Genomic DNA, 18109 nt, shown 5'->3' with positions numbered 1-18109 from the left:
GGCTTCTTTCGGAAAATCGTGACGCGATGGATGCGACCGTCGGAAGCCTCTCAGAAGACTGTCAATCAAGAAGGAACGCCCGCTCCCGAAGACCCATACCCGGAAGCGACGGAGAGGATGCATCTCGTAAACGGGTAAGTACGGATCATATTTTAAAACCAATAGCCGATTCCCCTAAACAAAACGAGCAGGAATCTAAGGCTAAAAAGTGTGCGCTATGGGTAAACCTCCGCTTTAAGTATGGACGTCGTTCCCGCTTCGAAATTTGAATTATTTACGTCGTTTGCGTAAGTCGTTCGCGAATAGGGCTGGACGTAATAATTACGTTCACGTCGAAACCAATACGTCGTTACGCCGTACTTGGAAGCAATGCACACTGGGATATGTACACGGACGGCGCATGCGCCGTTCGTAAATCACGTCAATCGCGTCAGGTCATCACATATTACCATAAAACACGCCCCCCTTCCCCATTTGAACTACGCGCGCTTACGTCGGCCCCATTTACGCTACGCCACCGCGACTTACGGAGCAAGTGCTTTGTGAATACTGCACTTGCTCCTGTAAGTTGCGGAGGCGTAGCGTAAATACACTACGCTGCGCCGCCGTAAATTATAGCGTAGCTACCAGAATCTACCCCACTGCTAACAATTTTATGAAAATGCCACATTTATGTCTATCATCGTCTCTTTGCAGGATTTCTGATACACAATGTTATTGTCAGGGAAAAGCTTGTAAGTCTGTTTGACCAACTAGGTCATGTTTTGTTAGTTCAAGACCTCTATGGTATTCGTATCACAACATGACCCGGAGAAGGACGCCAATGCTCTTAGGGAAAAACCCTGCGAAGGATCATATTCCATGACAACAAGCGTTCCGCAGAGCTCATCCCTCAAGATGCTAAAGTCCAAAGTCATGAAATGAAGACGGCATTATAGTTGATGGCTCTTAAATAGCACGTCTCTCCTCTGATCACATGACTCTGGCAGACACATAACCCCCTGACCAGAAGCATCCTGGGAGTCTGTGGTTACCTGGCTCTCAGAATAACAGGCACATCTCAAATGCTGCTGAAGGTCAATCACTAAGCTCAGGAAGAAAGGGGATCCTCTTGGGGCCCCCATAGAGAAAAAAGCTCTGGCGTGTATGTTTCCCCTAATTGCAGATCTGACATTTCAGGTGGAAAAGCCACAGATGTGAGCGTTGCCCGGCACAGAAAAATGTACACAGAGTGTGATGTCTACTTGTCAATAGGGCCTGATCATATAAATAATGATTTTGCTTAGTGAATTGTTAATGTGTTTGTATTGTCTCCTCTGTTTTTTTACAGTTATCGAGTAGCATAGCAAATGGATCAAAAGACATCATTTAAAGCGGGAGTTCACCCTAAAAAAAAAATTTAAGATTAGATTGATGCTCATTTTGTCAAGGGGAATCGGGTGTTTTTTTCAAAACGAAGCAGTACTTACCGTTTTAGAGAGCGATCTTCTCCGCCGCTTCCGGGTATGGTCTTCGGGACTGGGCGTTCCTTCTTGATTGACAGTCTTCCGACAGGCTTCCGACGGTCGCATCTATCGCGTCACGAGTAGCCGAAAGAAGCCAAACGTCGGTGCGGCTCTATTCGGCTACTATCGGAAAATTGTGACGCGATAGATGCGACCGTCGGAAGCCTGTCGGAAGACTGTCAATCAAGGAGGAACGCCCAGTCCCGCAGCCCATACCCGGAAGTGGCGGAGAAGATGTATCTCTAAAACGGTAAGTACGGCTTCAATTTAAAAAAAACTACCCGATTCCCCTTGACAAAATGAGAATGAATCTAATCTTAAAAATTGTAATTTCCGGGTGAACTTCCACTTTAAGAAAACTGCTGCCATGCACAGGGAGGGTGTTATTTCTTGCAACCATTTAGGTTCATAAAGATGATCCGCACAACCGCTATTGCTCTAAATTCCTGCTTTTTATTCAGGAAACCACAGTGTACAGTACACAATAGTGGTTGTGCAGATCATCTTTATGGACTATTACTCTCAGATGGGCGACTGTGGATCAGGCACCTGTGAGCTCTGCTGATGGTGGACCGTATGGGTAGTAGTACTGAAATCTCTGGGCCAGATTCTCATAGAATCCGCGGCGGCGTAGCGTAAGCCATTTACACTATGCCGCCGCAACTTACTGGAGAAGGGGCCGTATTCTCAAAGCACTTGCTCCGTAATTTGCGGCGGCGTAGTGTAAATGGCCCGACATAAGGCCGCGTAATTCAAAGGGGGTGGCTTGTATTTAAATTAAGCGCGCCCCCGTGCCGATCGAACTGCGCATGCGCCGGCCGTAAATATAGCCCAGTGCGAATGCTCCAACTCACGTCGGAAAACGTCAATGAAGCCGACGTGAGCGTCATTTCCGCAAATTCCTATTCGCGAACGACTTAGGAAAACGACGTAAACAACGGAAAAAGACGACGCTGTCCCGAGGCCAAACTTAACATGGCATACGACGGACCTTCGTAAACTTACCCCTCATATAGCAGGGGTAAGTTTGCGCTTACGGAAACTACGTAAATGAAGACGAGGCGGCACAAAAATGTTCGGGAATCGGCGTATCAGGCTCATTTGCATAGTCAAATGAGAAATCGACCTAAACGCCACCTAGCGGCCGGCGTAACATTACATTTAAGATCCGACGGTGTAAGATTATTATTACGCCTGGATAGAAAACAATGATACGCCGGTGGGAAATTCGAATTACGCCGGTGTATCTGTAGATACACCAGCGTAATTCTTTTGAGAATCTGGCCCATTGTTTGTATTATTGGACCATTCAGGTAGCAGTTGTATTTTAGCCATAGCTAAAATATTTTTGCCAAATTTAATATATTTCAGCTTACCAATCCTTGCTAAAGATTTTTTTATTACATTGTTATAGGTAAAGTTCCGCATTAATGATACATAGTGATTCTGCGAACTAAATGTCACCCAGTTAGAGGTTAGATTTACTTTAAGTCTAATTAAACTTGAAACCAAAAATGTTTAAAACGCAATGATAAAGATGAGTATGTAGACGTTCGCATCTGTTCAGTCTACACTAGCCATGTACATCTGATTTGTTGCACGGGCAATTCATTAAGTAAAGTACACACATGGAAACGTGGACTAAATGGCGCTCATCTGCCAGCAGTTTGTGTGTTTTCTATATATCTGTATGAGAAAAATAAACCAAAGCTGTTCATGCGTGTATGCTGTCTGAGAACAGCCCGAGGACCTCTGGGTAAAAACTGTGAGCTCTGTGCCGCATATGAATCAAGCTCGGGAGTTTTATGCAGCATGGAAATTGGAAGTTATTTTCTTCTTCTTTCGGCTCCTCGGCCCGTTCACCCAATCATAATATGTACCATCTTCAAAGTAATAATCCCCTTGCCAGCTCCTATCACTTTGTGGTAATGTTTCCTAATGCCTATGCAAAGTTCTCATCAGATGTAAAATCCATATTTAGATTCCTCCACCCTGGAATCATCCTGTAATCACAGATAAGTGTTAACTGGTTCAGCACTGCCGGGGCACACAAGACATCACTGACTCTACCTCCCTATGTGCTGCTATTGCCAACAGGTTGAAAGATGGGTGAATGGAATCAGATGGGTAAATGGCTCGATGGAGAGAAAGTAAGAAAGAAAGAAAGAAACAAACGAAAGAAAGAAAGAAAGAAAGAAAGAAAGAAAGAAAGAAAGAAAGAAAGAAAAAAAAATAATCTTAAAGCGGAGGTTCACCCATGGAGAACACATTTTCCCCATAGCTGGATGCTCGTTTTGTCTAGGGGAATCGGCTATTTGTTTTAAAATATGATCCGTACTTACCCGTTTTCGAGATGCATCTTCTCCGTCGCTTTCGGGTATGGGCTGCGGGACTGGGCGTTCCTTCTTGATTGACAGTCTTCCGAGAGTCTTCCGACGGTCGCATCCATCGCGTCACGATTTTCCGAAAGAAGCCGAACGTCGGTGCGCAGGCGCAGTATAGAGCCGCACCGACGTTCGGCTTCTTTCGGCTACTAGTGACGCGATGGATGCGACCGTCGGAAGCCTCTCGGAAGACTGTCAATCAAGAAGGAACGCCCGCTCCCGAAGACCCATACCCGGAAGCGACGGAGAAGATGCATCTCGAAAACGGGTAAGTACGGATCATATTTTAAAACAACTAGCGGATTCCCCTAGACAAAACGAGCATTCAGCTATGGGGAAAAGAGAAAAAAAAACGCAAATGGGTGAACTCCCGCTTTAAAGTGGTTCTAAAGGCAGAAGGCCTTTTATCCTAATTCATTCTATGCATTAAAGGCAATGCTCGATTACTTCTGCCTTACTTCCTGGTCAGACTTTAGGTCATGACACAGAAAGGAGTTGACCAGCTGAGGGTAGATGATGCAGGGTGTGTGCTAATGAGATCAGCTGGTCAACTCCTTCCTGTGTCATGACCTAAAGTCTGACCAGGAAGTAAGGCAGAAGTAATCGAGCAGTGTGTTTAAACAGCTATGAAGAGAGTGAGGTACGTCAGTGTACAATTAATGGAAAGCTTTTTTATTTTTGCAAACAAAGTACATTAATGCTATATTGGTAGACAGGGGAGCTGTAATTTAGAGGGAAAAAATTAAAAGGCGAACAAAGGTGAACTTAGCCTTTAAGAAAAAAATTCTTGGAGGCCTGCCTACTCCCAACTCCTGCAGTCCGGCTCCTCTCTCGAGTACACGCACAAAATACACTTTAAAAAATAAACAAATAAAAAGGAAAAAAATAAATAAATAAATTCTTCTCTTTACAGCAGCCCTCCTCAGCCCCCTAATGCTTACCTGAATCAGAATTCTCCCTCTTGATTGGCTGTGACACACAGCAGGCTCTAGATAGATAGATAGATAGATAGATAGATAGATAGATAGATAGATAGATAGATAGATAGATAGATAGATAGCTTCTGGTATATATTATCTGGTTAAATGTAAGTCATACACCATTATAACACCTGCTTTTACCTAAAGCTGAATTACGCCTAAAAAAATGCTGATACAGAAGAAACCCTATTGGAGTACACTGTATACACTGAGCAGCACATGCGCAGTTTTGCATACATATACAGAAAAACGTTGTGCTGTAACGATGTGACTCCTATGCACATGTAAGGGAGTGGCTCCATTGTGAATGAAGAGTATGAACCCAGAAGGCAGATTGAGAGGAGATGGCAGTGCCTGGGTCAGAGGGAAGTGCTGACATCGCAGTGCTGAAGTTGATCACTAGCCAGGTAAGTCTGCCATAATACGATATTATGCTGTGCATACTAGCACATTACTGTATGGCTAAAAACTCATGGGGTCCAGTTTATTTATTTATTTAATTTTCCAAAAATGTTATTCTTATTTAATACAATTAAAGTGGAGGTTCACCCGGAAATACCGCTTTTTACCCTTAGATTGATGCTCATTTTGTCTCGGGGAATCGGCTAGTTGTTTTAAAATCGAAGCTGTACTTACCGTTGTAGAGAGCGATCTTCTCCGCCGCTTCCGGGTATGGGCTGCAGGACTGGGCGTTCCTATTTTGATTGACAGTCTTCCGACAGGCTTCCGACGGTCGCATCCATCGCGTCACGATTTTCCGAAAGTAGCCGAACGTCGGTGCGCAGGCGCAGTATAGAGCCACACCGACGTTCGGATTCTTTCGGCTACTTGTGATAGATGCGACCGTCGGAAGCCTGTCGGAAGAAGGAACGCCCACTCCCGAAGACCCATACCCGGAAGCGGCGGAGAAGATCGCTCTCTACAACGGTAAGTACTGCTCAGATTTTAAAACAACTAGCCGATTCCCCTAGACAAAATGAGCATCAATTTCCGGGTAAATTTTTTTTTATGGGTGAACTCCCGCTTTAAAGCATAAAAAGTGCAAGAAGCAAAGCTCTAAGCACAAAGTGCACCAAGAAATAACAACTAATAAGAATTCACTTTACCAAAACAAAACCATAACCTCCACCCCCTGCCAACAGTCTGTGATTGAAAAATGAAGGAACAATAATGCCGCATACACACCATCACTTTATGTGATGAAAAAAAACGACACTTTCTGTGAAGTAAAAAACAACGTTTTTGAAACTTCAATTTTCAAAGACGAAGTTGCCTACACACCATCGTTTTTCTCACAATGTTCTAGCAAAGCGAGGTTACGTTCCACCACGTTTTTCCATTGAAGCTCGCTTCATAAGTAGCTTCTGGGCATGCGCGGATGAAAAAACGTAGTTTTAAACAACGTTTTTGCTACACACGGTCAATTTCTGTGAAGTAAAAGTTGACGTTTTGAAAAACGACACATATGCCGCGTACAGACGGTCGTTTTTTGTGATGAAAAAAAACGACGTTTTAAAAAACGTCATTTAAAATGATCGTGTGTGGGCAAAACGTCGTTTTATGTCTTCAAAAAAACGACAAAAAAAAAATTCGAACATGCTTGAATTTTTTGTGTCGTTTTTCAAAACGTCGTTTTTTGTTTCACAGAAATTAACCGTGTGTAGCAAAAAACGACGTTTAAAACGACGTTTTTAAACCCGCGCATGCCCAGAAGCTAGTTATGAAGCGAGCTTCAATTGAAAAAAGTGGTGAAACGTAACCTCGCTTTGCTAGAGCATTGTGAAAAAACAATGGTGTGTAGGCAACTTCTGCTTTGAAAAATATGTTTCAAAAACGTCGTTTTATTTCATGATTTAAAACGACGTTTTTTTCATCACAAAAAACGACCGTCTGTACGCGGCAATAAAATTGAAGCATGCTTCAATTTTTTTTGGTCGTTTTTTAGAAGACATAAAACGACGTTTTCCCCCACACACGGTCATTTAAAGTGACGTTTTTAAAAACGTCATTTTTTTTCATCACATAAAACGACCGTGTGTACGCGGCATCACAGAATGATGATGTCAACTGTCTCCTCTCTCCTTCCGTGGACCTGCAGCAGATCCCGACTTGCTCAAAGAACTGACTCTCTCTCATCATTGTTTAAAGTTCAACTATACAGGGGATTACAGGAAGCTGATATCAAGCTAGGTGCTTGTACTTTGGGAATTCAAAAATGTCATGTATTAATGAATAAATAACTGCAATAAACGGTGTTATTTATGTCTGCCCGGAGTTCAACTTTAATTTCCTAGAACGATTTGGAAGCTAATGGTTTGATCATATCTGTTAATATTCCTCAATATCTTCGTGATTACTTAGCATATTGGTCTGTTTGTACTTTTCTGTCTGTCATTTTCCTGTTCATATAAATGTAAAGGTGGTATAGATAGGAAAAATGTGATCCTCTGTTATATGATGTTAACAATATAGCCCTTGGTAATCTTTTCATTCATCATCTTCTTTAATGAAAGCTTTTACAGACGATCATCCCCCAAAGAGTCTTGGCACTCGCTCCAATTATGTCTGTCCAAGGGCCACCCAGGCTTACCTAAAGGTAATTTTTACTGCAGTGTTTTTTGTTTCAATCTTTTTCCTTTCTTTTATTTTTCATTTTCTTCCTGTCCACCCCTGTGAATAGAGCTCTTGAGAACACATAGTAGAAACTTCACTAGACAATAAATACTGTTGGACAACCATGACTTCATTGCCGACTCATAGTAAGATTTAATGACTCCAACGTTACTATATTTTATTTCTTTTCTTGTATCTTACAATAGCTCATTTCGTTAAGTGTAAAAGACTTATATACCATCAAAAAGAGAACAGTGGTTAGCTAGGAGGTGACATGACTGAAGCCTAATTTTGGAGCTATTCAGAAAATGTGCATTGAGAAAATTGATATGTACAGTAGATCCTTTCCTTCTGCACATGTATCTTTCAAACTTAAAAATTATCTGCAGTCAATGTCCAATGCTTATAGTCTTTAGGATGTCAATTCTGACAATAAAGAGAAATACACTACATGCCCAATAATTTTTGAAACACCTGACCATCACACCTATATGAGCCTGTCGGATATCTAATTCCATAACTAATGGCATTAACATTAACATGGGTTATAAGGGATAAAGAAGGCAAGGGTACCTGCGGAAGCCAAGGACTATTAATCGGTGCTAATAGAAAATCAAAAACAAAGAAGTATAGAAAAATATTTTATTTTTAACAATTAAATATATATAAAACAACATCAATCAAGATGTTTTTCTTTTGGTAAGTTAAACCTGTGCCGATTTTGTAGCATTGAGATATTGAACAAACACCTGCATTAACCTAAATGATGTGAATTTCCTTGCATTCCGATAAAACTTTATGCACTCAATCTCTGCATCTATTTTGATACTTTATGTATTTACTGCAGTGAATTAACTATTCGTGTTATCTTTGATGCCTAGCATTGCTTATAACGCTCCTGAGGAAGCTCCACACTGAGCGAAACATGTCGAGCAAGTAAACAAGCCAATGCTTCAATTGATCTTCCTTTTATAATTTATCAGAGATCTCATCTATTCATCTTGATTGATGTTGTTTTATATATATTTAATTGTTAAAAATAAAATATTTTTCTATTTTTCTATACTTCTTTGTTTTTGATTTTCTATTAGCACCGATTAATAGTCCCTGGGTTCCGCAGGTACCCTTCCCTTCTTTATCCCTTATTGATCAATTATTGGGACGAGTTGCTTGGATATATTGATATTTGCCCACAAACATTATTTCTCATTAACATGAGTTGCCCCTACCCCCTTTCTTTGCAATCATAATAGCTTCCACTCTTCTGAAAATGCCTTCCACAAGAGTGCGTACCCACTCAGTCAAAAAGTATTTGTAATCTCAAGTACTGATCTGACTCACAATCGGCATTGCAGATCATCCCATAGGTGTATAATAAAGTTAAGTACAGGTCACTTCAGTTCCCTCACAGCAAACTCACAAAACATGTCTGTATAAACTTGACTTTGTGCACTAAATGGGACCTTCCCCAAACTGTTGCCACAATGTTGATTGTGCACAATTGTCTAAAAGTATGTTGTAACATTACCAGTACCCTTCACTGGAAACACCCAAATTCAATAATTTAGCGGGCGTTCATTATACTTTTGGCCATATAGATAAGTTTGGTGGGTAGGGGGTCTACAAATGTGTGACCATATTTTTTTATATATATATTACATAAAACATGAAAACAACAGTTAAAAAAGCATTAGGGAGATCAAAAGTTACATATTACATATATGTAACTTTTGATCTCCCTAATGCTTTTTTAACTGTTGTTTTCATGTTTTATGTATTGCTAGTTGTTTTGCATTGTATCATCTATTGCACAGACTATACCTCCTGTAGAAGCGGTCAGCCGCGAAACCGGTAGAGGTTCTTCTAGGACTCCTCCCCACAATTGCTGATACCTCACGCCTCCTTCCGTTTGTAATATCATCTCTGTATCTTCTTGCGGGGTTGTTAGTCCTAGCCTTGTTTTATATACGGAACATTGTATGTTTTTATGTATAATAAATGTAATTCTTTACTATACCGACTCATGTTATCAGTACCGAGAAAGTCCATTGATACACATCTTTACTGGGTAATAGTCTGTGTGAGTTTGCGGTACTAGCAGCCGCTACCCCCCTATTCCTGGTGCCCCTTTATTTCCTAACTAATTTCGGATGATGGTACATTTTATTTTTCCATAATTAAATCAATCTGAGGCTATACTCAAACTTTTCGCATGGGACTGCATAGCAACAGGCATTTCCAGATGAGTAAAACATTTTTTTTCTTTTTTATGTCTAATGAGCACAATAATGAAAAAAAAAATTGGGGATGGAAACTCTACTTTAAAGTAGTATAACTGTAGGCAAAACTTGTTTTTGTTTTAGATAGAGTGGTGAGTGATTAGTCTGGTGAATATCACTGTTTATGTTCTCATTAGGAAGGGTCGCCCCCTCTATTTCTCCTGGTGACCATTATCACCCAAAGTAAAAATTAAAGAAAACCCAAAATTTTAAGTGGTAACCAGAGCAGTAATAATGGGGGAGTCTTCCAATGGGGACACTAGATCTGGTGATCCTAATGACTACCAGGGATTTCCAGCTATTTTCTTTCACTTCCTGTTCTGCCTAGGGGACAGGAAGTAAAGGGAAATCTCCTCAAAGATAGCAGAAAATTTGACATCCCTCCATTATGCAATCGAAAATTTAAATACCAAAAAACTAAAAAAACTTTTGTTTAGTATAATACAAACAAAAATTGGAGGGAATTTTGGGTAAATAAAATCCCTATTTGTGACAGGTTAAAAAGACATCAACTTGTACTGCATAAGAAAAAGTAGACAAATCCTAATTTGGCATCATACAACACTGCTCTGTTCTGAATATATTACGCCTCTCTATCACATTATCTGAACATATCCTGATTATAATACAGCATTGAAAGCAGGGAGAACAGCTGGAGAAAAAGGTGCCATACAGCTTTCTTATTTTCATTAAAAGAGATATTTTACAGGGGAAATTGGAGCGCTGCCATTGCTGACCCCCTTGTGAAGAATGTTAACTGCTTACTAGTCATGCTGATCCTCTGTCTCTAATACTTTCTGAGTCATTGACCTGCAAAAAGTATGAATATCAAGAGTTCTGACTTTATTAACATGAAACCATAGCAGCATGAGTGCATTTGTATGAAAGCTTCTGCCAAGATCTCATGGATAAAATCACTTAGTACTTTTTTGTATAATATGGGTTCAATGATTTCCTCATCCTATCTATAGAATTATATAGGACAGTGTTTAGGGCCTGCTTGTTCTCTTTATCGCTCTATTAATAGTTCTAGATTCACACCTTCAAATGTTGGCCCACTCATTTTTTTTTCTAAATTTTCGAAAGATTAGGGAAGGGATAAAACACCCATTAGGTCCATCACCGCTTACATCCCTCTTCGACCACCCCGGATTGCCTCAGGGACTGGGTTCATACACGGTGGGCACATACTCCTGCCCTACCTGGCCCATAACGAGCTCATATATACATCCCACTTCCGGCTCCCCTGTACTACCTAAGGACCATCATAATTGGCTCACGACCCTGCGCTTATCCTCCTTTTGTTCTGACCTATTCTCCTCATCCCAGACTCACAGACCCCTAACAGATTTCGAGCAACTGTGCTCTCTCTCAGAAACTCCAAAACACTTGCTCTCCTCTTTATATACAGTACTGCACACACTGATACATGATCAACCTCCCTCCTACACAAGGAAGTGGTCCACGGATCTGGGAAAGGAACTCCATACAACGGATTGGCAGAAATCGTATTACTTCACGCACAAGTCCTCTATCTCCTGTTACTCTCAGGAGAAAAACTTTAAGCTCCTCTCTCGATGGTACAGAGACCCTCTCTCTCTCTACATAAAATATTTCCTTCTATACCCCCGATATGTTGGAGATGCGGCTCGGTAGATGGTAGCTACCTCCATATTTGGTGGGTGTGTCCGGCCGTTCAACCCCTTTGGTCTCAGATCTTTACCATATATAATAAGCTATATGATCGAACCCTAACACCCTCCCCGGAAATAGCCTTGCTGTCTATGTTACCTGGTTCCATAGCATCACAGAAGAGTACCTTACTACATTTCTTTCTATCGGCCACACGGCAGCTTATCCCCCTATTTTGGAAATCTACCTCTACCCCTCCATTATCCCAGTGGGTCTCCTTAGTTAATGATATCATGCGTATGAAGGAGATGTTAGCCCTAGATTCCGACACCTATGATAAATTCAGGTCCCTATGGCTTTTATGGATTGATTACTCTTCCTCTGATTCCCTAAAAACATTGCTGGCTCCTCAAGTTCAACCCTGATAGTCGATCCACATACTCTTTACACAACTGGGGCATCGTGGCCCGCTCGGTTCTCGGTTCTTCCTTCCCTCATCCACCACCCATCTTTCTCCTCCTTTTCCTCTCTTCTTTCTTACTTTTTCTACTTCTCTCTTTTATAATAACCACACGCTGTTAACAACCCAACATAAGTAACAAACTCATTAGACTCACGTTGAATTCCCATTGTAATTTCAGATAGTATTTATTAACATATTCCATCCTATAGTGTTAAAACTTGACGACTACGTGTGTTGTATTTTTTTTATATTGAAAATAATAAAGACATATTTACCTCTAAAAAAAACACCCATTAGGTTATTTTTTGCTGTCTGTGTCCTGCTGGGGAGATTTCCATTCACTTCCTGTAGATGCAGACGCATCAGGAAGTGAGAGGAAATCTCCCTAAGTAAGGGAAATTCACATCTGTGAAAGTTGTCGCCATTGAAAAATTTATGTTACCTCTTGCTCTGATGGCAACCCTAAACTTCAGGATTTCCACTTGCTTTCTATCTTGGTGATAATGGATACCAAGAAAAATAGAGGTGTGAATCTCCCCAGTGGGAAAACAGACCCCAAGAAAAAATGAGAGGGATAAAAAGCTAAAAGAGGAAACCCCACTATACCTGTAAATTAAAGGGGTTGTAAAGACAAAAAAATGTTCCTCTTAAATTAAAGTCTGACAGTAGCTGATAAAGTAAAAAGTAATGTTTTGCATTATAACTAGTTTGATACCTGTTGAAATCGAACTGTTTTATTCACCTCCGTCACTCCTGAATCATTATTCTCACTGACTTCCTGGTTTGCGGTGCGCATTCATTCTTGCTACATCACGACCTAATGGGAACTACAGTTCCCATTAGACTTAGCCTCCATGCCTGTGAGGTATAAGAGAGCATCTTCACGCAGGGCTGTAGTCATAGGGAGGGGGTGAGCACATTCTGCTTTCCACCACGCAAAACGGCTCAGATGCTGGTGGAAAGCAAGAAGAGGAGTGACAGGAAATGGCATTTTCAAACCTGGATTACTGTATTTTGGAGGTCAAAAGGAAAAACAAGGTAAGTGATATTTAAATGCTCTAGTTTACAGCAATCAATTGATCTAATAAAAAACGAACCTTTAGTGTTCCTTTAAGCTCTGCGTAAACTGTTGGTGCTATATAAATCGTGTATAATAATAATAAATAGTTTTCCCATTTTTTTTCGTTGAGGGGTTCCACATTATTCCTAAGTCAGTTAATAAAATAGCTTATGTTGTTACTGTACCCTATACTTCAAAGCATCCCCATTATATGTACAACTAGCACACGAGGAAATCAAGCCATTTGTTCCTACCACAGAGGAGCGATAAAGAGAGACACATAGTCAAATCTTTATTCCGAGACACAATATATGCCACTGAAGCAATAAGTAGTGGAGGGGCTATTACTCTGTCTTTGCTTACCTACCCATCAGTGCAGACACCCCATGTGACAGATGTGATAGTCATTTATGCTCACGGGGAAAATTAGGTGTACCGTGCCATTTTACAAAGCATTCCGTATCTGTCAGACACAAACACTGCGAGCCAGCCTGTACACATTATTTATATTTATTAGAAAGCAGTGAGTGTATTGGTAGAGGATGCATTCCCTAGTTTAGTTATCTAGCACTTCTCTGCTCCAATGCACACAAGCACAAGGCATTAATGCAGCCGCACTTGGCTGCTTTGTGTAGACACCCCACTGCTTCTAATTCTTTTGCAGAGGCTACAGTTAATGACTATAGAGGTGATTATGTGATTGCTTATACAGCAGTACACGCAGCGTGACTGCCAGAAATGTATCTCCTGTTGATGAATGAATTGGACTTGCTGTGGACACAGACTGACAGCTTTTAGCCTATTCAGAAAGGATAGGCCGTAAACAAGCGGTGTCAAATGATGCAACTCTGCTCCAGATGCCAAGAATATAATATAGAGAAAAGGAGTCACCGCTCCAGGTGGATCTTTAGCAGACAAATCAAGGAACCTCCCAGGAATCCAAGGTGCTGGCAATGCACTAGGCAAGCATGGAAAAGTGGAAAAGGATGGACAGCCGCACTCCAAAGGAACTTGAAGAAGTAGTCTTTATTAATAAAAACTGCAAAACTGCAAATCCAAATATACAGTCACATAAGGGGACAGCCGACGCGTTTCGCACACAGTTAGTGCTTAGGCATGGCTGACTAAGCACTAACTGTGTGCGAAACGCGTCGGATGTCCCCTTATGTGACTGTATATTTGGATTTGCATGTCCAGTTTTTATTAATAAAGACTACTTCTTCAAGTTCCTATGGAGAGCGGCTGTCCATCCATTTCCACTTTTCCAAGAATATAATATACATGAATACTTATAATTTTTTGGGGGTTTTGCACTGTGTTGTGTCAAAGAAAACATGACTTGAAGTGTCTGGCTACCTTTGAGGGCCATTTCTTTTTGTTGCTTTGCTTTGTCAAGCTAGCAGTTGACAGCCACAATGATGGTGGCCAGAAAGCAACGTGTACTAGAAACTCTTCTGTATTCAGTTTAAGTATACCATGCCATGCTCATAATCCGGTAAAGAAAACAGCATGCTTTCACAGCCTTCCGGTATGACACCACACTGTATAAGGAAGCTACCTATGACTGCATGACTGGAACATTACAATAGGTTGACAGGTGGCTTAGGAAACTAAAGGTGGGTTTGTAGAAAAGTAGCACAGTGTGGGGTTTAGTTATCCTTAAAGGGCGTCTCCAAACAAAGGTGATATTTTAGTTATCTGAGGAACTTGGTTGGCTGAGTCAGCTCCTGACTTCATATATGTCTTAGATACTGCAGCAAATAGCTCCACATGCCAAAATGCCCAAAGTTTGTTTCCTTCTATCTGGGATATTTGTGTGTTCCATACCTACCCTTTCGTTATTTCAGCATCTCCTACTACATTCAGCATGTGTATGAGCCTCAATTTTAGACATCCCTCCAAATGAGAAATTGTCAATTAATTCAAATCTGTAACAACTACAACCCTTTAACCACTTAAGCCCCGGACCAGTATGCTGCTAAATGCCCAAAGGCGTTTTTACAATTTGGCACTGCGTCGCTTTAACAGACAATTGCGCGCTCGTGCGACGTGGCTCCCAAACAAAATTGGCGTCCTTTTTTCCCCACAAATAGAGCTTTCTTTTGGTGGTATTTGATCACCTCTGCGGTTTTTATTTTTTGCGCTATAAACAAAAATAGAGCGACAATTTTGAAAAAAATGCAATATTTTTTACTTTTTGCTGTAATAAATATCCCCCAAAAACATATATACATTTTTTTTTCCTCAGTTTAGGCCGATACGTATTCTTCTACCTATTTTTGGTAAAAAAAATCGCAATAAGCGTTTATCGATTGGTTTGCGCAAAATTTATAACGTTTACAAAATAGGGGATATTTTTATTGCATTTTTATAATTTTTTCTTTTTTACTACTAATGGCGGCGATCAGCGATTTTTTTCGTGACTGCGACATTATGGCGGACACTTCGGACAATTTTGACACATTTTTGGGACCATTGTCATTTTCACAGCAAAAAATGCATTTAAATTGCATTCTTTATTGTGAAAATGACAGTTGCAGTTTGGGAGTTAACCACAGGGGGCGCTGAACGTGTTAGGCTTCACCTAGTGTGTGTTTACAACAGTAGGGGGGTGTGGCTGTAGGTCTGACGTCATCGATTGTGTCTCCCCTATAAAGGGGATGACACGATCGATGCGCCGCCACAGTGAAGGACGGGGAAGCCGTGTTTACATACGGCTCTCCCCCGTTCTTCAGCTCCGGGGAGTGATCGCGATGGAGCGGCTATAAATGAATAGCCGCGCCGTCGTCCCGGATAGCTCCCCGAGGGAATCCGCCCGCTGCACGCAGCGGATAGGGTCCCGATCGGACCCCCCACCCGCTAGAAGGCAAGGACATATATATACGCCCTTCTGCCTGTCCGTGCCATTTTGCGGACGTAAATAGTCGTGCGGCGGGCGTTAAGTGGTTAAAGGTCTTGGGCAGACTTAGGCCTCTATGCTAAGGAAAAACTGCTTCTCCCCTACCCTCTTCTTGAAAGGAGTTTTCCTTGATTTCCAAGGGGTTATTTACCACATGCCCATCGGTATCTGAGATTCATTTTGGTATCTTGGTGTCTCATTATTTGGCTGTAAATAAATCCAGCAAGCACAAGCAAAACATAGACATGTTGGGGGGGGGGGGGGTCTTTATTAGGTCTTGTTTCAGTGTCTAATGATGATGTTACACCATTGTTCTTGGAGTCATGCTTGTTGAATGCCATCTATTACATATGTACAGTTGCAATAAAAAGTATGTGAACCCTTTTGGAATGATATGGATTTCTGCACAAATTGGTCATAAATTGTGATCTGATCTTCATCTAAGTCACAACAATAGACAATCACAGTCTGCTTAAACTAATAACACACAAATAATTAAATGTTACCATGTTTTTATTGAACACACCATGTAAACATTCACAGTGCAGGTGGAAAAAGTTTGTGAACCACTAGACTAATGACATCTCCAAGAGCTAATTGGAGTGGGGTGTCAGTCCAATCAATGAGATGAGATTGGAGGTGTTGGTTACAGCTGCCCTATAAAAAAACACACACCAGTTCTGGGTTTGCTTTTCACAAGAAGCATTGCCTGATGTGAATGATGCCTCGCACAAAAGAGCTCTCAGAAGACCTACAATTAAAAATTGTTGACTTGCATAAAGCTGGAAAGGGTTATAAAAGTATCCCCAAAAGCCTTGTTGTTCATCAGTCCACGGTAAGACAAATTGTCTATAATTGGAGAAAGTTCAGCACTGCTGCTACTCTCCCTAGGAGTGGCCATCCTGTAAAGATGACTGCAAGCGCACAGCGCAGACTGCTCAATGAGGTGAAGAAGAATCCTAGCGTGTCAGCTAAAAACATACAAAAGTCTCTGGCATATGCTAACATCCCTGTCAGCAAATCTACAATACGTAAAACACTAAACAAGAATGAATTTCATGGGAGGATGCCACAGAGGAAGCCACTGCTGTCCAAAAAAAACATTGCTGCACGTTTACAGTTTGCACACGAGCACCTGGATGTTCCACAGCAGTACTGGCAAAATATTCTGTGGACAGATGAAACCAAAGTTGAGTTGTTTGGAAGAAACACACAACACTATGTGTGAAGAAAAAGAGGCACAGCACACCAACATCAAAACCTCATCCCAACTGTGAAATATGGTGGTGGGGGCATCATAGGTTGGGGCTGCGTCAGGGCCTGGACGGATTTCTATCATCAAAGGAAAAATGAATTCCCAAGTTTATCAAGACATCTTGCAGGAGAACTTAAGGCCATCTGTCCACCAGCTGAAGCTCAACAGAAGATGGGTGTTGCAACAGGACAACGACCCCAAGCATAGAAGTAAATTAACAACAGAATGGCTTAAACAGAAGAAAATACGCCTTCTGGAGTGGCCCAGTCAGAGTCCTGACCTCAACCCGATTGAGATGCTGTGGCATGACCTCAAGAAAGCAATTCACACCAGACATCCCAAGAATATTGCTGAACTGAAACAGTTCTGTAAAAAAGGAATGGTCAAGAATTACTCCTGACCGTTGTGCACGTCTGATCTGCAACTACAGGAAACATTTGGTTGAAGTTATTGCTGCCAAAGGAGGTTCAACCAGTTATTAAATCCAAGGATTCACATGCTTTTTCCACCTGCACTGTGAATGTTTACATGGCGTGTTCAATAAAAACATGGTAACATTTAATTCTTTGTGTGTTATTAGTTTAAGCAGACTGTGATTGTCTATTGTTGTGACTTAGATGAAGATCAGATCACATTTTATGACCAATTTGTGCAGAAATCCATATCATTCCAAAAGGGTTCACATACTTTTTATTGCAACTGTATATACTGTAAATACAAAAGAAAATAGGCTGCTGTGCCCTCAGGTAATATCATAAACGGCAATTGTTTAGATATAGTTCCTCAAAGACTCCAAAAATTCCAAATAATAGTGATTTTCTAACAGCACAACCCATTAATAAGGTTCTTTAACTGCCTGCCACCTTTAGGTGCACCCAGTAATTGGCAAACATCCTGCTTATTCTAACTACACCATTTTAAAGCAATAAGAATGGCTACTCCCAAAACACACATTGCTCCAGGATATGCACACTTAGCAAAGTAGTGCGATGTTGGTATACCCCTGCAGAAGCCACTGGGTATGATGGGTTCTCTGTTG

General features: G+C 41.1%; 1 protein-coding gene across 1 annotated transcript in view; it reads right to left on the bottom strand.

The window, feature by feature from the left end:
* Positions 1–18109, bottom strand: part of LOC120943391 (flocculation protein FLO11-like) — a 333553-nt gene that overhangs the window by 189252 nt on the left and 126192 nt on the right. The gene's annotated exons all lie outside the window — the stretch shown is intronic.

Source organism: Rana temporaria, chromosome 6 (genome assembly GCF_905171775.1).
Source record: "Rana temporaria chromosome 6, aRanTem1.1, whole genome shotgun sequence".
NCBI lineage: Eukaryota > Metazoa > Chordata > Amphibia > Anura > Ranidae > Rana > Rana temporaria.
Note: the sequence above shows the minus strand (reverse complement) of the source record. Positions and strands in the feature narration are given on the sequence as shown.